The 24,050-nt window shown below is 47.5% G+C and overlaps 2 long non-coding RNA genes across 3 annotated transcripts in view; one reads left to right on the top strand and one right to left on the bottom strand.

Moving 5' to 3' along the window:
• The window catches only part of LOC309622561, a 32,469-nt gene extending 29,551 nt beyond the window's left edge, over positions 1-2,918 (top strand). For both annotated transcript variants that reach the window (XR_014240976.1, XR_014240977.1), the window contains one exon: positions 796-2,918. This is a non-coding gene — a long non-coding RNA (uncharacterized lncRNA). The remainder of the gene's footprint in view (positions 1-795) is intronic.
• A 17,171-nt stretch (positions 2,919-20,089) lies between these two features.
• On the bottom strand, positions 20,090-20,966 carry LOC309622632. Its single transcript, XR_014241047.1, has 2 exons — positions 20,816-20,966; positions 20,090-20,710 (listed from the first exon to the last, which is right to left on the bottom strand). It is a non-coding gene; the product is annotated as an uncharacterized lncRNA (long non-coding RNA).
• Positions 20,967-24,050: the final 3,084 nt, after the last annotated feature.

The raw sequence follows: 24,050 nt of genomic DNA, 5'->3' as shown, positions 1-24,050 counted from the left end.
GGCGGTTTGGAAAGGTGCTCTTCCACGTTGCCAGGCTAGCGCCGTGCTTTTGTTTGCAATAGGGCAGTGAGTAAATCATATCCTGGGCTTAGCAAAGCAAGAAATAAACACATTCACAGTAGGACTCTTCAGATGGACTATTTTATTCCTCTTTCGTATTTGTTCTTGGTCGTTGATGGTCCTCTGCAGACTAATGCAATGCTGATGCGTCTTAATATTAATGGTTCCGAGCTGAAGACAGCCGTTAGCCTCACGCCGTCGGGGCCGCCTGGGCAGGCTTGGGAACCACCATGAAGCCCAAGCGAGGTCAAGGAAAGATTCTTATTGTCACTTTCTCCCGCTCTCGTCCAATACCTCGCATCTGAGTTCCTGGGGAAACATTTTTTCCGGGTTGCTAGTGAATTTAAATACCGCCGCTTCCGCAATTATAATTTTCTTCTCGAGCAAAAAGCGGGAGTGCCCTCCTGCGCCGGGTACCGCTTTTTGCCGCGGTTGGGAGCATTTAACCCCTTTATATATAACACTTGGCTGGGCCAGGCAAATCGCCTCACCCAGGACACCTGCTGTGGAATATTAAAGGAGAGCAGAGGCTGTCGTTGGCCGGAATGTTGGTGGTGGCAGTATCCTAAAAATCAGCCCTGATGGCTGCTGAGGCCCAAATCAGGGACTGTACTCCTCTTCTCTCCCCACGGTGCTGGTGGCCTGGCAAAGCACAGGCGGTAAAGTAGGTGCCACTGAAAAAAGATAACCACCAGCCTCTTTCCTGGCAGTTCATTTGAGGATTTCTGTCACTAGGGTGCTTCCACATGAATTTGGACTCCTTGCCCAGGCCCAGAACCCTCCCGTGCAGCGCCCCCCAACAGAATTTGAAGAAGAGGAGGGCCAGTGCCCCGGGCTGTGTGGAAGCTCTGGGGTAGCCGAGGAGAGAGAGACGCGAACGCGTGGGCTCTGGATGCAGCCAAGTTTCTACCTTTTAAAGGAAGAACCAAGCGCCGACCCTCGGCCTCACCAGAATGACAAACGCAAAAACAAAATTTAGCGGCGGAGCAGCTATCAGGAAAGGGGCTCCGGGGCGAGGAGGCGAATGTGAGCCCGAGTGCGCCCCGGGGACCCGACGCGCCCGGGGATGTTCGCCGGCGCGCTCGCGTGCCCCCTCCACAGACGCGCTGTTGTTTATAAACTCTTTTCGGGCATCAGGGCAGCGACGACGCCGTTCGTGTTGGATGCCTTTTGTCCTGGAAGGGAAGGGCAAACGAACCAGTCTTTGGCAACGCTCAACCTCCCTGTGGCATTCCGATTCACGACGGTTTTCAATGTAAATGCATTTCGTAACCTCCAAAGCAACGACTCTGTTTATTTGTTTCGGTGTAGGAAGGTTAGCAAAAGCGCTGGTGCCGTCCTTCGCGCTTCTCTTTGATTCTGTCTCAGATTTACGGGTTTTTACTCGGCGACACGGCCCGGGCCGTCCGCCTGCCCTCCCTTGGACCCGGCAAAGCGAACCCCAGGCCCCGGTCCCCGCTGCAGCTCAGAGGAAGGCGATTGCAGAACTTATCAACCCCCTCCCCAGGACCTCGGATTTCATCTCTTTCTTTTCCCCCTGCATGTTCAGTTTGTTTTCTCAAGACCTAAGCAATTTTTAATGTACTCTATACTTCCCGCTTAATCCTCATCGTTTATTGTATAATTATAGTTTCAAAGTGATTATGTAATTAAAATCATGTTTCGTTGCAGCAGGACTTCAAAAGGGCGGCAGACCCCCGCTCTGGCATTATTTTCTGGTGATGTAATAATTTCCCTGTGATATTTAAAATAAACACATTAGTTCAAGAATTCTAAACATGTCTCAAAGTATATAGTAGGCTTGATTGGCACGAGGCTGGGTTGTAAAGAAATGGTAAAACCTATCACTAGTTTAATATATTTCTATGCTCCCATGCAGGGTAAATTATAGGATAATGGGGCTCAGGCGATGGTAAGCTCTGTTTATATAATCCATTTCTTCACACGAGTTCCCATTGCTTTCCCTTCCCTTTGCTGTATGTGGTGGTTCTCTGATCCCCTGACCTCAGCCATGTGTTTTCACTTTTTCTTCTGATCTCAATTCCATGACCAGCGGGGAATAAAATACAAATTGAATAGTAACCATTCACAGGCCGCTCTTTTCAAACTGTTGTTAAAACCTCTTTGTCTTGTCTAGCGGTTGATAGATAAATGTGTTGTATTTCTCCCGATTTCCCCCCTCCTTTTTTTTTTTTTTTTCTCCTGCAAAGGAAAAAAATAACCCTCCTCAGCCCAATTATGCTCTTTAAAAATAAAACCCACACCTCCTTTCAACCCCTCTCCTGCGCTTCCCTCTCTCCCCGGCCGGCCCATTGGTTCCGCGGCGGTGGGAGATGCGGTGGATTCACCACGTGGAATAAAGAAGCGGCGGGAGCCGAGCTCCGCTGGGGGAAGACACGGTGCCCCCGTGTGAGGTCCGCGCCATTGTGCCGCGGCCTGAAGGTTCATTTAGCGTCGAACCTGTATCTCCTCTGATGTCTTAGCGGAGCGCCCAGCATTGGCTCCGAAGTTGGGGGCCGCTGCTCCTAGAAAGCAGAGGGAGGGAGGGTGTGAAGGAGCTTGGGAGAAGGAAGTTAGAGTGAAAAATTCCTCCTTCGCCCGCCTTTTTCTCTTCATGGTTAGACCTCTTTGAAGGCGAAGTGGACAAGAGGCCCAGGTTTTACAGCTTTTCTCCCCAAGGAGAAACACAATGGCTCCTGATTTCTGGGCCTTGCCTTTCCCAGATCTCTCTTCCTTCTACCTCCTCTGCTTCTTTTCGGGAACGTAAAGGCAAAAGAAAATAATTGCCGAAACTTCCATCCTGCAGCCTGCCCTCCTTTTCATCAGGGCTTCTTCGGGGTCAACGGCGCGGCAGCGCCTTTGTTACTCCACTGCCAGCGCGGGAGGGGGGTGGCCGTGGGGAAGAGAGGGGTGGGAAGGAGAACGTCTGTGGACGCGGGACCCACTACCTCTGCGTCTCCCAACTGCAAAGTGCTCCTCACTGTTTTAAAGCGATCTGACACACCCTTCCCGGGAGGGGAGAGGGCCACCGCTGGGTGGCTCGCCGCGCCCTGCCCTGGGCGCGCACCTCGCCCTGGGCGCACGGCTCTGCAGCCGGCTGGGGCGCCCGCGCCTCCAGGCCGCTCACGGCGCCCGCCCGGGTAGGGTTTCCCGGCGGTGCAAACCAACCCGCAATCGGCGAGGCGGCTTGACAGCGCTCTTCGCCGTGGGCCCGCGTACCTGTAAGCTGAGCCCCGCTCACATGCTTCACATTAAACCTCCGTGCCCGGTGCCTTTTCTCTTTTTTTCTTCCGAAAGCGTTCTTATAAACTTCCCTTCGTTTATTTAGCCTGGTTTTCATTGCTCCAGTTTTGCATGGGTTGCCTTTGTTTAGTTTATTAACCCACGGGGTTACTTTAACTAAACATTTGGGCTGAATACTTTGGGGTTGAATTTCAACGTTTTCTAACGAAATTACCGAGTTTTTTGAAGCCGCACAGAGAACGCTGTGTTGAGTTTATTAGTCAATTTAACAGACTATAAGGGAGGGGAAAAAAATGAATTTAGGACAGTCCGGGCTCGTACCCACTGGGCGGAAGCACCTCGCGAACCCTTGGGGTTGAGGCTTCACCGGCGCGAACACCGCGCGGGGACGGTGAGGGCGCGCTCCTCGCTTCAGCGAAGCGCGCACCCGGGGCCCCGGGGCCCCGGCCTTCTCCGCCCGCGGGCCCGGTTCCCCGAGGCGCGCGCCCGAGCCGGTCTTGCAGCGCCAAGCGCCGGCGCTGACGCTGGGGGACCGGAGAGGGGGCGGAGCTGCGCGACCCCCGCGGGGATCCCGCGCTTTCTCCAGGTTGTCACCCGCCACGTGTTTGTTGGGTGCCAGCGGCGGGAGAGCTCTGCGGGATGATCTAGGGAAAAGGGTTTGTGGTGGAATCTGCCGGAAAGATTGGAGGCGGTGGGCAAACTTCCGAGGTGGGTGGAGAGCAGGCTGGCAGCTCCATCCCCCGGCCTGGGTGAACCCCCAGCCCACTTGGAGACTGGGGGTCTTTGTCCCAAGCCCAAGGAAGACTTGAGGGACCCCGGGGAGTCGGACACACAGACCCACTCTCTGAAAAGCGGCCGTTCCGGGACCGAACCGCGCCATCCCACCGCCTGCTTGACCTAAGGGAGCAGGAATGGTGAGGAGGGAGATACTGATGCTGCTTCTGGGTCGGTCCAACTAGAGCACTGATTAAGGACCTGTTTCCACAGCTTCCTTTCCTAGCCAGCCACCTCTGCCACTTTTCACACACTCTCTCATCCTCCACCAGATTCCGGCACAGTGATGCCCAGTAAGAGGTGGCCTGGCTAAAACATCCTTGACCCCTAGGCTTTTCAGAGGAAGCTGAGAACTTTGCTGTGTTTCTTTGGTGGCGGTAATGAAGTGGAAGCTAGAACACAGAAAATAACCTTCAACTAGCTGGGGAGGGATGAGGGGCCCGAGGGAGTGTAACACTGAGATTCCTTAACTGGTTTAGTGGGTTGGTGAACTTCACATGGGTGAAAAGCAGGGTTTCTTACTGCAGCATGCAGCCACCAGGGCCCTGGACCCCAACATTTTCAAATTTAATTATAAGAGGTAGTACACACAAGAAGTTCAAAATTCACAGGTACAAAAGGGTATACCACGAAAACCCTCTCATCTCTCTCAGCCTCCCCCATTCCCCTTCCTACAGGTGACCACCACTGTGAGATTCTTGGGAATTGTTCTGGAGAAAACTGCAAGCTTTCGCAAAAGGCCTAGCCACTCCTTTCCTTGCTCTGCTTCTACCTCCTGGCACTCCCTGTGCACTTACTGACCATTCAGTGTCTCTAAGAGGGCCATCCCCACCTTAGAGGTTGTTGCTTGTCACCTTCCCTTTCCCTAATCCTGCCCACACAACCGCCTAGAGTTCCGCTAGCCTGTCAAACTCAGCAGGGTTGGAAGGGATTTGCTTGTGACTTTTCCTTCACACAGAGGAGAAGTCCAGTCATCTCTCCCTGCAGTTCTCCAAGTCCATGCTTTTCCTCTTCTACAGCACGACTTTGGACTTTTCTTTCCCTTTCCTCTGCCACTACTCCAGGTCCTCTTTGGACCATTGGAACAGCCTGCCAACCAGCCTCCTATTCTTCCATTCCCTTTCCTCCAATCCACCTTGCACTCGCCACATCGATCATCTGAGGCCCACTTTGATGTCCCTTATCTGACCACTAACCTCTGAGGCTTTCCACTGCCACTAAGTTGCCAGGCTGCAGACCGCTGCTAGGTCAAGAACCCATCAGACCCATTGCAGATGGTCACGTCTCAGCTTGGCTGACTCCTATCTCCTTGGGATGACCTCAGCTCCCCTCCCTCTCCTCCTGCCAGCCCTCTGCTGTAAGCATTTGTCTCACCCTCTTCTCTAGCATCTGATCCCTCAGGCTCTCCTGCCCCCAGACATTTCCTCAAACCTTGTTAACACCTGGCAGACCCTTGTCCCATCTCCACTGGTCAAAATTCTTCAAGGCCTTGCTCAAAAACTACTCACTCCCCAGCCATTTGATATCATTTCCTCCCCTGACCCTCAGAGTGATTTGTTTTGACACCACTTATATAGGTGTGTTGAATAATCATTTGGGTGTTTGTGCCATTTCCTCTCCTAGATTTTAAAACAGTACATGCAAAGCAAGCAATAATTTTTTCAGTTAATAACACTTCCCTCACTATTCCTCCTTTCTCTCCCTCCCCACCCCCCATAAAAGAAGAAAGGAAACTTCAATAAACATTAAAATACCTTTCTCTTTCTTAAATATGAGTTAATATTATCTGTTAGATTATCTTATTGAAGTAATTCTCACTGAGATATGACCAGTGTACAGGATTAACCCCTCTAGAATACACACGCATTTTCAGAGAACTGGTTATTCCACTGAATCTCCACACTGGACAGGGAGGTGGAGTGGGCCACATTGGGCCATTGTTTGCAGCAGCAGAACAGTGAGTGGTAACTTAGGGCTCCACTCCTGAAAGGTTGTAGACGCCTGGTGAAGATGCTCTCACTTAAGAATGTATAAATATTATAACTGAAGTTCTGGGTTAAGATGACTAGCCAGATTAAATTTCACAGATGGTCCTCCTCATGCTCTCTGCTCTTTAGGGGTAGGAAAGCCGACTGCTGGGAGCAGGAGGAAATCCTCTCCCTGGTCCCCTGCATCTTTTTGGTCACTGGACTCCAGATTCCCATTAGTACAGCTTTACACCTCTAGTCTGGTCTGAGCCAGTGGGGTGCCAGGGAGTGGGGGAGGAAGTTTGAGGCCCCCTTCTCCCCTCCCCGTAGACTCCATTGGGAACCCTGAAATAAAATGCAATAGAGGTAAAACTGTGTTGGCTATGCCCGTGCATCCCAAAGCCCCAATACCTTCCGCTACAGCCAGATTGCCGTCCTTAAGCTCCTTGTAGAGCTGTCACCGGTCTGACCAGTTTTAATGCTTGACAGTCCTGCTTTGTATAGAGATTCTATGAAGTATGCCCTTCCTCCACCCCCAACCACTGCAGGGGGCCTGGTGCAGGGTAATTCATTATTCAACAAGTATTTGCTGCCCACCCATTATTATGCCAAACAAGTAGATGGTGGGGCTACCCTGGTGAACAAGATAGACAAAGGCCCGGCTCTTGTGGGGCTTACCTTCCTATTGTATTTGGGGCTTTAACCCCGTGGCACCCTGTCTCAGCTAATGGGGAGAACACTGAGTTGGGAGCCAGCCTCGGGCCCCTCGAGTCCATCTGTGATCTTTGTGTCCCAGGAATGGTTTGCTCAACCTCACGGATCGGTTTCTCACCTCCAGACTTGGAAAGTTTTGTGAGATTGACCAAATCAATGGGCGTTCAAATCCTCTAAACGTGAAGTATTCACATGTTCGGATCTGGAAGTTTAATTGTGATTATAAAAGGAAATCTGATCGGTTCTGTGTAATAGCAAAAACAGACACACACCCCTCTCTCCCGTTCCCCACCCCCAAGGAAAAAAAAACAAACACCCTGGAAAGAATCTGAAGTTAAAATAAAAAGCAGCTGGCAATAGGCCCATCGTGTGTGATGATAATTAGACAAATGTTTTCCAAGTATGGGATGATCTTGTGAAGACAATGGTTGGGAGGGGGAAAAAAAAAAAAAGCTTAGGAAATGGAATTTAGTAAAGCAGTGATTTCTGCCTGCCTGCAAAGGGTTTAAGTGGCACAGGATGTCACACAGTCTCCAATTTAGTACCTTTTATTTATTTTTTTCCTGCACCCTGGGAAACATGTCTTCAGCTAAAAGACTGAAGAAAAACTTGAGGCTTTGATTTACAAAAATTAAAGCCATGACTAGGCTTTGGATCAAGGTTGTGTCCCAGGCCTGGAAAGCCTCATCCTTCATTGTCTCAAACCTTTCCTGCCCTGAGGAAAAAGAGTTAAGAGTCTTAAGCTAAAGCAGCTCTTCTGCCATCTGGGGCTCTGACTTGGTTGACCCTCTCCCAAATTATTGTAATCCTGAGTCTGGAATGGATATAGATCTGGTCAGGGTGACGGCAGCTGCCTTCTGCTTCTGGGTGGCTCGGGATCTTCTGGACAGGCCTGGGTGGGGGCCGGGGGACTGTGATGGAGGGAAAGCAGGTACCATCAGCAACCTGGCCGGCTCTGTGCAAAACTGAGGCCTTTCTTTCTCTATGCCCATCCCCCAAGCAAATTTTACTCTTTAGAAATTATATTAGACATTTACACCTTAGTGTGACTATTAAGGCCATGTGTTAACTCACCCGCGGTTATTTACATTTTAAGCTTGGGCTTTGATTGTAAAAGAAAGTAATTTATCCCCCATTAAAAGAATTTCGAGTATGCGGGCATGTGGAGCAGGCTATGGGTGGGAAAGGGAGTTGAGGGAGAAATAGGAAACTCTCCCCAGCTAGATAGGACAGGGGGAAAAAAAAAAAACAACTGGTGGAATCCCCTCGACCGGAGCAAGAGAGGTAGCACCATGGAGAGTATGTGGATTAGAGGCAGAAGAAAGATAAATGGAGATTACTTTCCTTTAATAAACCGACCCATCTGCCCTGAGCTTCAAAGGGAGGAAGACCAGATCACCTAAAATTTCTACTGCATTTACCCTTCATCCACCCTCAGATTTTACCCCAGGTGTGTACTGTCCATTGACATGAAAGATGGTGGCTGCTATGTTCACAGCCAGCCTTGGAAATGCTTACAAACTGAAGCCATTGAGAAGTGTATTAGAGGCACATGGCATATGTCCTGTCTCTGGTCAGTCGGCTTTGGTATTTACTGGTTTGCTTCTAGGGGAAATAAAAAGCAGGTTTTAGTTTTCTTTTTAATCAAGGAGGAGTTTTTAAAAAATAAAAACCATTTTCTGAGTATAAAATGATACATATGCTGTGTAAAAATGCAAACAAATACAGAAAAGTATAAAAAAGTCAAAACAAAACCAAACTCAACATCCGACTCAAAGGTAAGCATTGTTAACATTTATGAGAACGGTTTCCTAGAGTGACTTTCTTTGCATATAGGTACTTATAGCTTGATATCTACAACTTAACGTAAATGGAATATACCAGAGGGGTATACGTATCCTCTCTGTGATGGGACCTGAACATCTTCCCATGTTCCATGTCAATAAATGTGGATCTGCATCATTTTTCCTTTTTTTTTTTTTTGGTATATAACATACATACAGAAAAGTGCACAAATCATACATGTACAACACCACAAATTTTCAAAAAGTGAACACACCAATGTAACCAGTAGCCAGATCAAGAAACAGAACCTTTCCAACATTCCAGAAGCCCTTCGTGCCCCCTTGCAGTCACCCCTTTCCAAGATAACCTCTGTCCTCACTTCCACCATTGCGGGATTAGCTGCCCCTGCTTTTGAACTTTATATAAATGGAATCATACAGAATGACTCTTTCTTACCTCTTTCACTGCACATTCTGTTTGCGAGGTTCATCCACATCATTGTTGACCTACCCTCACAGCTATATGGCATTCTCTGCTTCCACATTTACGCATTACCCATTCTGCTGTTAATGGACATTTGGCTCCAGCTTGGGGCTATTATGACTGGGGCTGCTGTGAGCATTCTTTTGCATGTTGTTTGGTGGATGTATATACACACGTTCCTGGTGGGGATAGTCATGGGTGGGATTGCTGTGTCATAGTGTACATGTATTTTCAGCTTCAGTAGATACTGCCAGGTGTATTACCATTTTTAATGGCCAGGCCACATGGGGCTATGTTGCATTCATGCACCACATTTACTTATTTATTTAACCAGACTCCTATTGATGGGCACTTATTTTGTTTTCTAAGTTTTTCTATTAAAAACAATAAAGGGACTGAATCTGTGGGAGACTGAGAGAGAAATTTCTCTCCTGCTTAAATTAGGGCCCAGGCCTGTTGAAGTTTGTGTAGCTTGGGTGATTTTCACCTGTTGTGTCATGCAAGGGAGAATAAGGCCCCAAAGTCTTGGTTTTGTTTTTATTGCTTTTACATGGTTACGACCTAGGAGGAAAAAAACTAAATAATTTCAGATAATCATTTTGGGACTTTGTGTTTTGTTTGGTGGCGGATTGCTTTAATGGAGGGAGGATTGAACGAGAGGAACAGACAAGAAATAGGAAGCCCCCAGCATTCCCAAGTAGAAAAAGGACAAATTTGGCATCAAGTTGGCCACCTGGGCTCACATCCCATTTCTCTTTCTAGATGGTCCTGTGTAAGTATTCCTAGGTGAGTGAAGTTAAGTCAGTTAGAGTGTTTTTACATTATTTTTCTCATAGTGTTAGCCATTCTCTATTGGTGGGCATTTGACTGAGCACTGCTGATTAGATTTCATCTGTTCATTCAGCAAATATTTTATTGAGCACCTACTGTGAACCAGGGACTCTTCTAGGGTTGGGGATACACCAATAAACAACACAGACAAAAGTCCCTGCTCTTGGGATCTTGCTTTATAGCAGAGCTTGCATTTTCTTAGAAACATTGGGAATGGTTTCGGCTTGCTCCCTTCATAAGAGGACGATCCTGGGAAAGTATTTTCTTTACTTCAATTTTCTTATATCTGTCAAAAAGTTTGATTAAAGCCTTTGGAGACCACTGATGTGACTTTAGACTCAGCCCTTGTCCTCTGAGCATTGGTTTCTCATCTGAAAAATAAACATGATGATGCCTCATTAGAGGAATTCTGAATATTAAATAGCATATATAAAGTACTGTGTCTGGTATACACTAAGTGCTTAATACATGGCCACCATTACTATTATTATGTGCTCTATGAACATAATAAAAATGTATAAAGTATGATTTCTACCTCACTGGGATTCAATATCTACTCAGAAGGCCAGACTAAAAGGCAAGAAATAATCACTGAGCAGAACCAAGAGGATATAATTAAGTGGTTCAGTAAATTGTAGGGTGTTAACTGTAAATGCCATAAGAATTCAGAGGAGGAAAAGATGGATTTGGGCTGGTGGAGTTTGGACTGCTGCCTGGCTCTGCAGGAGAGGGATAAGAGAGGATTCAGAAGGTCCCTCCAGGTCCTGGGGATGAGGCGGGAGTGAGTAAGAGGTTGGCTGGATAGAAAGGTAGCGTCCAGTCATGACAGGCGGGGAAAGGCGGGCCATGGAATTTAGACTTGGTATGTAAAGAAAGAATAGGGACCAGCCTTAAAAATCCCACTCAGGTCAATCTAGGTCAAGGAAGGAGAGGAGAATACTCCTCTCTTTCATTCTGAGTCCTCGCCCTGCGGAGGGAAGGCTGGTGGGTGGGTCATGGGGGGGGCTCTTTATTAGGATGTGTGGGGAGACCTAAGACTCTCTTGACACCTCCTCACCGCACTAGTCAGGGATTAAGTTAGCTGGCTGTGAAAAGCACTTAAATAAGCAGTTTGGTTTTTAATGCTAATTTCAGGGTGTACTGTAACCTCCAAGTTCTAGCTCACGAGGATGGCAGGTACTGTTTGGTTTGCCAGTTTGGGGCAGGATAAGAGTATTTGGCAGGGGCATTGAGAGAACAAACATGAGCCTTTTGTACATCTTTCCCATCTCTCTGCCACTTTCCTCACAGAACTGATGGGGCTCGGGATGTTGACACTGCTTCTGCACTTCAAGGCCAGTTTCACAGTTTGGCCAGAGGATTCTGTGATCTCTGTTTCCTGCTTCCCCCTTGGTGTACGAATGACCATCACAAGTAGTGTTCAGAAGACATACAATCAGGCATGCCCAGTCGTCCAAAGGGTCCTTTATACTCAGCCTCATTTAAATCTAGGAGACTTGAAGCATTGCAGGAATACTAACTCTGTAGCTTTCTCCAAAACCTGGGTAGGGGGAAGGTCACAGAATGAGGTTAGACAATCCCAGAGGGTTGGTTTTATCATACATAATGGCTGGGAACCTGAGTGGAAAAGCATCAATATGTAATAATCTACTTAAGGTATCAGGGTTAGGAAACGGTGTTCCTACTTTTCAGATTAAAAAATGAAAGCAGAGAGCAATCAGATCATCTGGATTTGCAAGCAGATAATCAGAAAATCTGGCCAAGGGAAAGGCCAGACAGAGAAGTAGATCCCTGAAATCCACCAACAAATCACACTACCTGGCTGCCATCCGAGGGGGATGATGAAATCAATCTAATCAAGTGGTTGTAAAATACATATCACATTACATTTACCATCTTACCACTTTTAGGCGTATAGTCAACACAGGGAGTGCATTCATGTTGTGCACACAATCTCTATAATACTTTTGATCTTGCAAAACTAAAACTCTGCACACATTAAATGGCAACTCCCTACTCCCCTCTCCCCCCAGCCCCTGAGAGCTACCATTCTACTTTCTGTCTCTGTGATTTTGACTACTCTAGGTATCTCATATAAGTTGACTCATACAGTATTTATCTTTTTGTGACTGGCTTATTTCACTTAGCATAATGTCCTTCAGGTTCATCCATGTTGTAGCATGTGTCAGAATTTCACTCCTTTATAAGGCTGAATAATATTCCACTGTATGTATACACCACATTTTGTTTATCTATTCATCCATCAATGGACAACAGCTGTTCATTTATAAGACAACTATTTTTTTTAAAATTTTATTTATTTATTTACTTATTTATGGCTGTGTTGGGTCTTTGTTTCTGTGTGAGGGCTTTCTCTAGTTGCGGCAAGTGGGGGCCACTCTTCATCGCGGTGCATGGGCCTCTCACTATCGCGGCCTCTCTTGTTGCGGAGCACAGGCCCCAGACGCGCAGGCTCAGTAATTGTGGCTCACGGGCCAAGGTGCTCCGCGGCATGTGGGATCTTCCCAGACCAGGGCTCGAACCCGTGTCCCCTGCATTGGCAGGCCGATTCTCAACCACTGCGCCACCAGGGAAGCCCAGACAACTATTTTTTTAATTTAATGTCTTGTGTAGGTTACATATTCACATGGTTCAAAATTCAAACTGTATAAAAAAGTAAATGGTGAAAGTCTCTCTTCTGTTCTTGTCCCCCAGCCACCTAGTTCCTTTCTCCAAAAGCCACCAATGTAACTCATTTCTTCAAGATCCTTCCAGAGTTGTTTATACATATATGTAGAAATGGTGACATACTCTACACGTTGTTTGGCAACTTGCTTTTTTGACTTAACAACATTTCTTGGAGATGTTTACATACATAGAAAGTATATATACGGGACTTCCCCGGCAGTCCAGTGGTTAAGACTCCACACTTCCACTGCAGGGGGCGTGGGTTCAATCCCTGGTCGGGGGAACTAAGATCCCACTTGCCCCGCAGCACGGCCAAAAAGGAAAAAAGAAAGTATACACACGTGTGCATACACACACACGTCTACATGTTTGCATGGTATTCTACACCATAATTTACTTGTTAAGTCCTCTATTGATGGATATTTAGGTTGTTTAAAATCTTTTCCAAATAACGTTGCAATGAATAAGTAACATTACATTTGTCATTTTGCACAAGTGAGAATATCTGAAGGGTAAATTCTTAGAAGTGGAATTACTTCACCAAATGTTCCTTTGTCAAAAGATGAAGTTGTGATAGACATTGCCAATTGCCTTTCACAGGGGTTGCATCCATTTCTACCCCCATCAGCCATGTGTGAGTGTTTGTTTCTTCACATCTTTACTTATATGTTGAATCATTCATTTTTATCACTTTTTAATATTAGTAGCTCAAACTTTAGAAATGTTATAAACTATGCCATAAGCCCAGCAAAAAATAGCATTCTTATTCTTTCTCTTTCTCCTCTCTTCTCCCTGGGCAGTTTCAGGCTCAACTTCTGCATCTCTGGCTAGACTGATTCAAGTTGCTGTAACAGGGAATGTGGATGGCCGAGCGAGTGCTGGTACTGAGATAAGGAGCATTTCACTCAGGTCACTGAAGGGGACAGGTTGGTGGTGAGTGAATGTTCTTGTCCAATGACTGTTCTGTGACCTCCGTGAAATGACTCTGTGGCCTACATATAGCATCTCCCGAACGGATGTCCACATCACAAAATCTTCTTCTCCACAATTAACTCTAATTGGCCACCTCCTTAATCTAAACAGGAAATATAACTTCCCAGCCTACAGGCCCTTCCTCCAGGCCAGAGGCCAGCCTCCCATGGCAGTGGGACCCTCTGAGAAAGTCTGTATAGCTACAACCCAACTCGGCTCTTGCTGGGGTAAAGACCAACACCATCATGCCTCACCTTTGACAAACACTGCCTTCTTTTTAAAAGCTATTTCAAAGAGAGGTGTTTTGAATTCCCTGATTTCTTTGACAGCAAATGATCCAAGTGCCGTTCGGTATTATAAAAACAGACAGCAGAATGAAAGAGTGGGGCTAGGACCTCGACAATCCCTTCTGGCCGAGCATATTGTAGGGGCTTGTTAGGTATTCCTGAGGTATATATTCCTCGCTTAATCCTCATAACCACTCTACCAGGTATTATTCTGCCCATTTTGTCATCAAAATTCAAGAGAAGCAAAGAACCTGCTCCAGATGACAGAGCTGACAGATAGGAGGGGTCTGGCTTTCAAGCCGGGGCTGTGTACACAGCTTTACTCCCCTTCCTGTTGCAGCATTTGCTTCTGCTTGCCTCCTGCCCGGAGCGCCCCATCCTCCACCGCACCCCACCCACCCAGTCTGCAGCAGGCCTGTCTGGAGGCCCATGATGCACCCAGCAGAGCTGCTGGGGGGCTCAGGCGAACTCCAGGCACTCTTCCTTGGACCCCGGGCAGGTTCTGGGGAGTTTCAGAGCAGCTGGAAGAAGAAGGAGACAAAAAGAAAGTCCCAACTGGCATTGGCAGAGAGTATGGGGATCCAAACCAAACTTCAAGCGCTGCCTTCTGTCTGGACTGCCATTTCCCCTGCGCCCCACTTTGAGGCCCCCCACCCCGGCCCTGGTGCTTCCTATGAAGACACCCTTGAAGAGTTGCTGACTCTTGCCCCTGGGCCAAGCCCTCCTCTTCCCCCTCCAGCACAACCACTCTCAACACATTGACTTAGAAAACTGTTTCCTTGTCTGTCACCAGACTGGGAAGCTCCCTCAGGGCAATATTTAATATTATTTGATGCTCACTTTTCTTGCCCCAGCTCCTTACTCAGAATAGACCTGTTGGAAAGTTTGTTGACCCAAACTGAAATCTCTCACCTGATTCAACACCACGTGGACAAACACAGGAATCAAAGATGAAGCCAAAAGACCAGGTTGGGAGGTGAGCAGCAGAGTGCATGGCGGGGGGGAGGGACCCCCGGCTTTCATCAAAGCCTTGGGAAAAGATGCTGGAGGCCCTTCTGCAGGGTGGCGGCCCATAGTCATGGGTGGTCAGCTTCTGTTAGAGGAAAAGGGTCAGAAGAGACCACGCCTCAAGGTCCTGACTCAGAACCTTGAGGTCCCCACCTCTCCCTCGAAGCCTATCCTGCCTACATCAACCCCACAGAGCCCTGGTTTTTCTCCAACTCCAAAGCAATCTCTCTGCACAGCCTCACAGATGGCCTGTCCTTATGGGTTCTGACTTCTGACATGGGTCTTCTCTCTCCAAGTAATAATGGCTAACCCTCTTATACTGCAGTCTATGTGTCCAACTCTGTTCGAAGCCTGGTTATGTATTCAATCATTGAATCCTCACAGTGACCCTATACGGCAGGTACTGTTTTTATACCCTTCTACAGAAGAGGAATGGAGGCACAGAAAACTTAAACTAAGTTGTCCAGAGACACACAACAGTGTACGTAAAGTGGCAGGGCCCGGATTCAAACCCAGGCAGTTTGGCTTCAGAATCCATGCTCTTCTAATCATCCTAAGTGGAATGGAAGCCCCTCAAGGGCCACAGTCACATCTGCTCCCCACTAACCCATGGACCCTGCACAGTGGTAAGAATCTCAGTAATATCCGTAAAGAACAGTGGGCAACAGAGTTGCTGCCTTAGACCTGCCATAGACCTGGCTGTGTTATAGTGTAGGTTACCGGGCACTGGAGCTTCCAAAAAGCTCTCAATATGTCCTTTTATGGGTTTCACAGCCAAGGCCACTTTTGGGTATACACCACAACCTTCTCCTCCCTCACAGTCCTCCCTTTTCTGAGCTCTGTGCCGATGTGTCCCCCTGTGGTGAGGGAAGAACCCAGCAGGCTCTTTCCCCCAGCTGTGTTAACGTGTGTGCTTGCTCTCTGGTAATGACACGTCAAAGCTGAGCCAGCTGGAGTCTTACTAACCTGAAGGCCCTGGAGTCAGGCCTTTCCCATATCACCTTCCGTCTAGAAAGTAGATGCCAGAACCAGGGCTTTACGGGCTGGGGGTGTCCTGGACTTGCTGGGAGTTCTATCCACTGCCTTAGATGGGGCTGGGGGTTGGAGGAAGCAGATCTTTAGCTTCGCAAACAAGTGGGGACTTACACAGTAAGTTACCACCCTCTCATTCACTTAGAGTTCTTAGGAGGGAGATGACGAGGGAGAGGAAAAAAGAGAGATGGACCTCCTGGGGCAACATGAATTAAGTCCTGGGTAACAGAAATTTCTGCCCAGCTCATCCCCAAGGTGTGTAGCCTGGGAGAGCTATTCTGAGGGAGAGGATCTCCCTCCTAAGCAGGCTTTTGGGGTTTGCTTTGCATTAAGCACAGAGTTAGTGCCGGGAGTGTTTGGACTCTCATCTGGAAGTGAGTCATACATTCTGCTGTCCTGAAGGCAAAAACCAGCCCTAAACACCACAGGGAGGACACCAAGGTTCTCCATTGGCCACTGAATGCTGGGGCTGGCCAGTCACTCCTGCACACCCACCCCACCTCCTTGAAATCGAATCAGGGTGATTTATGCCAGGTTCGAAGTAAAGAGGCTGCTTTTAGTTATTTCACTCCATGCACCTCCTGCAGGGTGGCCAGCTGGTGAAACACCCGTGTGGGCTGCTCAGGTTTTCATATGGTTTTGCAAAGGCTCCCACTGATCCAAATGTCATAGCTAGTCTGGTATTCAAAGTTTAAATTCCTTGATTCGGGTCAACTCTTCCGTGCAAACCGAACCTGATGACAGTCTGCACAGAATAAGTAGGTATGAACTCTGATTCTAAAATGACATGACAGATCCTCAAACAAAGAAATCAGAACTTGCATATTTACAGCGGTCACCTGTGAGGTTGACACTGACATTTTTCTTGCCCAGAACAATTTTGGAATCTCTCTTGGGAACTCCAGAACTTACAGTCCTTTCTTTTGCATGCCTGAGAAGTAGCAATGATTTTTTTTTTGAAGGTGGATTTAATTTTTGGGAACTGTCAAAAATAATTCAGAGCCAAGTCTGGTGAATCAGACCAGTAATCAAGTTGGGTGAGACCATTTGGGACTTGAAACCAAAAAGCACATTATCAAGTAATGTATCTAATGTTCCTTCTGGACTAGCTCTGAAGACCTCTGAAAAGAGGAATTAGAGCTGTTTCAGGCAGTCGTAGCTTCCCACAGTATTGATATCCACTTTGAAGGGCTAGCATCTACTTGGCTAAATAGGTTGTGAATTGCCTGCTTGAAAAAAAAACCCAGCCTTATTACTTAAAATCATACACATTTATGTAAAAACTCCTCCTCTTAAATAACCACGGGATTTTGTTGGCATATAAGCTTATTAACCAGCACTGTTTTTCCTGTATTTATCATAGGCCATGAATTTATTTCAATAGTCCTACCACTGCTCCTGAGTTTTCCTTGGCGGCAGTCCAGTTCCTGAATGTACTGCCGAGAAAGGAGCAAGTAGTTTATCATAACAAGGGGCTGGGATTATTGTTGAGAAAAGCAGAGGGAGGTCGCATCTGCACTGCTGGCCAGGCCAGCTGAGTTGCAGCCGAGAGAGAGGGCGGCATTTGCTTTGGGCTTCTTTTCTGTCCAGTGCAGTCTTCCAGGGGCGGGCATCCTGTGCCCTTCCGTTCACTTCATTGTGAGTCACTGAGTCCTAAACCTGCGCCTGGTATTGGGCTTGGCACCTCAGAAGGTTTAAAGAGAAGGCAAGTATCAATACTACGCAGGAGGTGCAAATTTTAAAAATGACACAGGGTAATCTGGAGGCAAAGATCCAATGGCAGAGGCAGGAAAAGGGATCCCCAAAGGAGGTGACATCGGAGACGCAGCCCGCAGAGGTGACATTGGCAGGGTGGCTGGAGCCCAGGTTGGTGCAGAACCCGCAGCCTACCCTGCCCTTCCGCCCCCAAGAGCTGAGTTCCCAGCTCAGCACTGACAGCTGGGCCAGTGCTACGGATGGGATTACAGCATTAGGTGAGAAGTTAATCACAAACATGAATCAGCCTTGTTTTTTCCTTCTCAGCTCAGCTCCGGAGCCCTGCAGGGGAGTGGGCAGGGCCCCTCGCTGGATGTACAGGAAATCATACTGGGGAGAAACATGAAGCCAGCCATTTCTCACCAGGGCCAAGATGTTACCTGCATTTTGAGATTACAGGGGAATTTACTACATTACCTGGGAAGAGAATCCCCTCAGTGTGGCAAGCAGGAAGAGGAACTGTTTCATGGGCCAAGTGGCTTCTTGGGTTCCACTCAGGCTGTGACCACTGGGGGGTTTTTCATTTCAGGGAGCCCCACCTCCACCCCTGCTCTGCAGCTCCCCACGGACTGAGCTGCGCCTACGTCAGAAACCCTTTTTTAGCTAAGGGTTCTCTTCTCTTGTCTCCCACCCCTGGAAGGTCAGCTTATATAGAAAACCCACTTCTCATCCAAACCAGCAGGACTGGGTTAGGACCTGCCAGAAACCCTTCCCTCCCCAGCCCTCTTCTGGAATGTCCAACACTCTCAGCTACCCTTATGTTCCCTCACATTCTCCTCCTTAAGCTCTGGAGCGTCCCACTTACCACCTAATATTTGCAGAGTGGCTGTCACTCGCATAGACAGACGGCTGATGGTGTCGGCCTCCTCTGCTCTGGAACCCCTTCGCCCTCGGCTTTCAGATTTGACAAATGCCCCTCCTCTGTCTCCATGCTGACCTGACGGGGCAGCCATTCAGTGAATGCTGTGCTGGGCTCAGAGTCACGCCATCACGAAATATTTCCCTCCTTTTGAATTCTGTTCGCAAAACTCCTCAGTTGCCAGCAGTTCTTTACAAAGAAAAGAACTCAGTGTCATCAGAGGAAGGTAACCCTCATCGGAATCTTAGTAAATCTCCATAGGTAGCCAGGATGGCAAAGGATTTCATTTCTTTGTTTCTTTCATGTTTTCAAAGTATTAAAGTTACTGCACACAAGTGTTCAATCAGAAAATGTTAGAGTCTGACTTCATAGGTCATTGCACAAGCCTGCAAACGTTCAAGAATTCCATTTAGCTCTGGGTTTGAATGTCACATCTATTTGTGCAGCCAAGGGAGGCTGATTCTTCTTTTCTTCTGCCCCAAGGAAGTTTCATCTGGGAAGCAGGCAGTAGGGAGTGCTAGAACCAACAGGGTTTCTTACTATAAAAACATAGAGTAAGTCAGTCCCCTGCTGGAGTTAAAAACAAAGTGGACTTTGGCAGTTTGATGCAGAAGGGAGAACTCGAAAAGGGAGTAGGACGGTGCAGAGGACAGATCAGAGAGCACACAGCAAAAGACAGTGATATCCAGGAGCTGCTTTCCCTTTCCAACAAATAGAGCTGCTGCAGGAAAGGGTCAAAATGATGTGTACGACCAGACACCGATATGTGTCCTTTCAACCTGGACAAACAGACACCAGAGGTTATGCACACATGATACCCTCAAAGTCAGAATCACTTGTTATCAATAAAGCCCATACTCACCTCTGGGCAAAGGCAAAAAGATCACACACAGACACACATGGACACACTGACCTGAGACATGGATAAACAAGCACGCTGTCCAAAGCTGTCACCTCTCTGTAACAGACTGCAGGGGTCTTCTCGCAGGCCTCTCCTGGTGTCTGTCAAAGCTAATTGTTTTCTCAGACCTGTCTTGACATTCAACACAACTGAACACAATAGCAGACCGGCTCAGGCAGGATTTGCCAGGTCTGTGGGGCTGGCATCCTTCAGTGGGAAGGGGGCAGTGGTGGGGTGGGGACAGGGGGTGCTGTGCCCATGGGGGGATGGGGAGATGAGCACCCACACTTTTGAAAATGTCAGGAGCCAAATTCACAAAAGTCCCGTGGGAGCTGGCCGCTTTGTGCTGTGGTTCCCTCAGCCTCGGGCGCTAGGCAAGCTGACTGGGGAACGCCCTGTGGTGATAGCGGATGGGGAGGCTCAACAGTTACGGGAGTTTCTAGCTTTCCAGGAAAACAGGCCCCTGGGAGACTGAGGTCATGATAGAGTCTTTAACAACTCTGTGGCTTGGCCAACTTCTAACCCACATTTTTACCCCTGCTCACCCGAAAGCTCCCAGGAGGGTCACCTGAGGGAAGCCCTTCTCACTCTTCAATGGCTAACGAATTCTCGTTCCAGGTACATGAAGGAGATTTTGTGGAAATGTATCTGATTTTCCTCACACTCATCAAGTGAAAAAATTAACCTTTATTTCCGAAGGATGGGTAAAAAAAAAAAATGCCAATGGACATTTTATTTATTTATTTATTTATTTATTTATTTATTTATTTATGGCTGTGTTGGGTCTTCGTTTCTGTGCGAGGGCTTTCTCTAGTTGCGGCAAGCGGGGGCCACTCTTCGTCGCGGTGCGCGGGCCTCTCACTATCGTGGCCTCTCCCGTTGCGGAGCACAGGCTCTAGATGCACAGGCTCAGCAATTGTGGCTCACGGGCCTAGTTGCTCCGCGGCATGTGGGATCTTCCCAGACCAGGGCTCGAACCCGTGTCCCCTGCATTGGCAGGCAGACTCTCAACCACTGCGCCACCAGGGAAGCCCGCTAATGGACATTTATATTCAGAGAATGGAAATAATTTTTATGAAGTTTTTAGCCAGTTTTCCAAATACTTCCCACTTATACACCAAGGATGTGTTCTAGTTCTTTAGACACAAACACACATTTAAGTGGCCCCCATTTAAAGGGAACGAGATATACAGACCCCCCCTCCCACCCCGCCCCTCCAAGTTGAAGGACTGGTGGCGCACGGAGCCAGCATGTCCTGAAGACGCAGGCTTAAGGAAGCTTCTGAGTGGAGGGCCTGGCGTGCCGCACACAGCACCTGCTGGCAGATTCTGTCCACCTCCATTCTGTCCACCTCCATTCCGTCCACCTCCATTCTGTCCACCTCCATTCCGTCCACCTCCATTCCGTCCACCTCCATTCCGTCCACCTCCATTCTGTCCACCTCCATTCTGTCCACCAGCAGCTGCTCAGCCGTGGGAGGGGAGCCACGCTGCACACGTGAGGAACCAGAGGCCTTTCCAGAGAAACCAAGTGCTGATCCGCAAGGGAGTGGTCTGGTGCCAGCAACCGAAGGGAGATCTCAGAACTGAAAACATGTTGTAGAATGTTCAGTAAAAAAGCAATCTGCTCGGCTTCCCTGGTGGCGCAGTGGTTGAGAATCTGCCTGCTAATGCAGGGGACACCGGTTCGAGCCCTGGTCTGGGAAGATCCCACATGCCATGGAGCAGCTGGGCCCGTGAGCCACAACTACTGAGCCTGCGCGTCTGGAGCCTGTGCCCCGCAACGGGAGGGGCCGCGATAGTGAGAGGCCCGCGCACCGCGATGAAGAGCGGTCCCCGCACCGCGATGAGGGGTGGCCCCCGCTTGCCGCAACTAGAGAAAGCCCTCACACGAACCGAAGACCCAACACAGCCAAAAATAAATAAATAAATAAATAAAGTAGCTATAAAATTAAAACAAAACAAAACAAAAGAGAGCTAAGAAAAGCCAAAAGGAAGAGAATCCTTTAAAAAAAAAAAAAAAAAAAAAAAGCAATCTGCTCATGGCCCTACAACCCCCAGAAGGCCCAGCACTGTTTTAGATGCACAAGATACAGCCTGAAGAGCACAGGGCTCCAGCCTCATCCAAAATTTATAACACAGTCAATCCCTTCAGTATGCTGCCCCAGTCGGAAGAGACTTTGAGAGCGTGTAAATGCTGATGGGAAAGAACCAGTACAGAGAAAAAGAGGTTGAAGACGCAGGAGAGAACGAGGATGATCAACGGAGAGAGATTTGTGAAGAGGCAAGAAGCCAGAATCCGGAGGACAGGAGGAGGGATTGATTATAAACAGGGAAAGGTGGCTTATTTCACTGTTCCCGGAGGGGAGGTGGAAAGCCCAGGCTCAGATGCCATCAGGTTTGTAGGTTTGGTGGTGGGAGGGAAGGAGTTTGAGGCTGTCACCATTACATCCAATTCTGTGTGTAGGCAAGAGTTGTCTTATGGCACCTGAGTATTTTTGCAAGTGCAAAGTTAGAGCTAGACAAGCTCTAGAGTATACTAATTTTTCTAAACTTTTCACTTTGGAGGGCTTAGAATTAATCAGAGAAGCTGGAAAACATCCTGGGGCTGTCACCTTGTAGAGCACCCAGAGAAGACAGGTCCAGCAGATTCTGGGGGCAGAGCCCCAGTCCAGGGAAGTCTCCAGGGACCATGTAGCAGCAATCAGCCCAGGACCTGGATAGAATGCCTGGTGCTCAGTCAGGAAAGAGGCTGGGGGAGCTGCTGTGTAGCACATATTGTGTTCTACCCAGAAAATCCCTTAAATGTGATTATTCAAATGATGCCCTTTCTCTATCAACTTAAAAAGGAAATAATATATACCCCATTTGTTTTAAATGAGAGCACCTCGCACCTTGGGTTTGTTTTTACAATGCTCCTCACACACCTGACACTCACTGAGTGAATAAATGGGTGATTGACTAAAGAATGAGAACGTACCTGTGGAATAAAAAAGGAAAAATAATTTGGAAATGACTGAAAATCTATTGAAGCAATCTCTACTTCCTCTCAATCCTTAGGGATTAAAGGGTTAATTTCATATTTGAATTAAGGATTTTAAACCCTTAACCCCATCACCTATCCACTGTTAACATCTTGTTTATATAGACTTTCAGATATTTCTTTCTATGAATATATGCTTTTCTTCCTCCTACTTTACAGAAAAGGAATCTAACAGCCTATCTTCTCTTGGGAGCTGCTGTTTGTCTCTTAGCAGTACATTGTAGACAACTTGATCCAATGTCAATAGATACCATTTTAGTTCCCAATACTGCGTAGTTAGAATGGATGTGCGGGTAAACATGATCACCACCCACGTTGAGTGTGAGATGCTAAGAGAAGGGGAAACCTGGCAGACGTCTGCATTAAGGGGGCAGGCGGAAGAAGAGGGACCCATGAGAGAGCAGAAAGTGGGCCAACAAGATGAGGGAAAAGCATGGCAAATGGTGTCACAAAAGCAAGGAAGGAGAAAATTCCAAGGAGGAGGAGGTAGCCAATGGCCCACATGCTGCTGAAGGCTCAGGTAGTCAATGGCTGAGGGGTAGAATTGGATTCAGCTGGAGTGGAGTTACTCAGTTTATATTTTCCCACTCCCCCAAATTTCCTCATGTTATGAAATGAGAAAAGAGATTTTTGTTCTGTCTACCAGCTGGACAGGAACATTCCTTAGCCTAAAGTGATGGTCTGAAGTTTGTGTTTTGAAAGGGTTTTGGTTAGAATCGCATTTAGCTGCCTTTAAGAGAAACCCAGAGTCTTAACCAAATGGGTTTTATTTTGCTCAGCTGAGAAAAAGTTTTGAGGCGGGCAGTCAAGGGCTGTTACCACTGTTCAAGGTAGTCATCAAGGACCCATACCCCTTGTAGCTGCTATTCCACCAATCTTAGCGTGAGGGTTTCACCCTCATGGTTGCAAAGTGGCTGCTCTGCCTCCAGCCTTCATTCCAACCAAGAAGAAGACAGAAAAAAGGATGTGCAAAGTTCCCATATCATCTGAGTCTGTACATTTTCATGAAAAACCCCATCCCATAGACTTTGCTTACAGATCATTAGCCAGAACTGGGTAGTATGGCTGTTCGCATGTGTACGAGAGTCTGGGGATATGAATATTTTCACCTGAGCACATTGTCAATCATTTCTGGGCAAGGAGGAAGAGAATGGATGCTGGGGAAGCAACCAGCAGGATCTTCTGTGGGGTGATTATATTAGGCCTGAACATAACAGCATGCAGCCTTCTTAGATTTATTACTGTTTTTGTGAAAGACAAAGATATTAAAGCATTCAATTTGATTCTAATTCTACCAGGAAGTAAAGAATAAATCACGATCAGTCCTGGGCCAGTTTTCCTCATAAAGTGGGGCAGTTAGAGAGATCAATGTCAGCTAAACCTCTAGCTAGGTTCCAGCTCTTTTGGTTTTACTGACAGGGCCCTCAGATATATAATTTTTTTTTTTAATTTCTTTTTTAAGTACATATTCTTGTTCTTACTCTAGATGGCCATTCCTTCCACTCTGAAAATTTAAGATTCTGTATTTGTATAAGTATTTTAAAACATCATACTAATTTTTGGACCATGTGGGACAATGTTTTTTCCTTTAAATTTTTTTTTTCACAATTTAATAAGTGTGATTGGTATCTCATTTTAGTCTTAACTTC

Source organism: Balaenoptera borealis (assembly GCF_965194805.1).
Source record: "Balaenoptera borealis genome assembly, chromosome: 2".
Lineage (NCBI taxonomy): Eukaryota > Metazoa > Chordata > Mammalia > Artiodactyla > Balaenopteridae > Balaenoptera > Balaenoptera borealis.
This window is presented reverse-complemented; position numbering and strand designations above follow the sequence as displayed.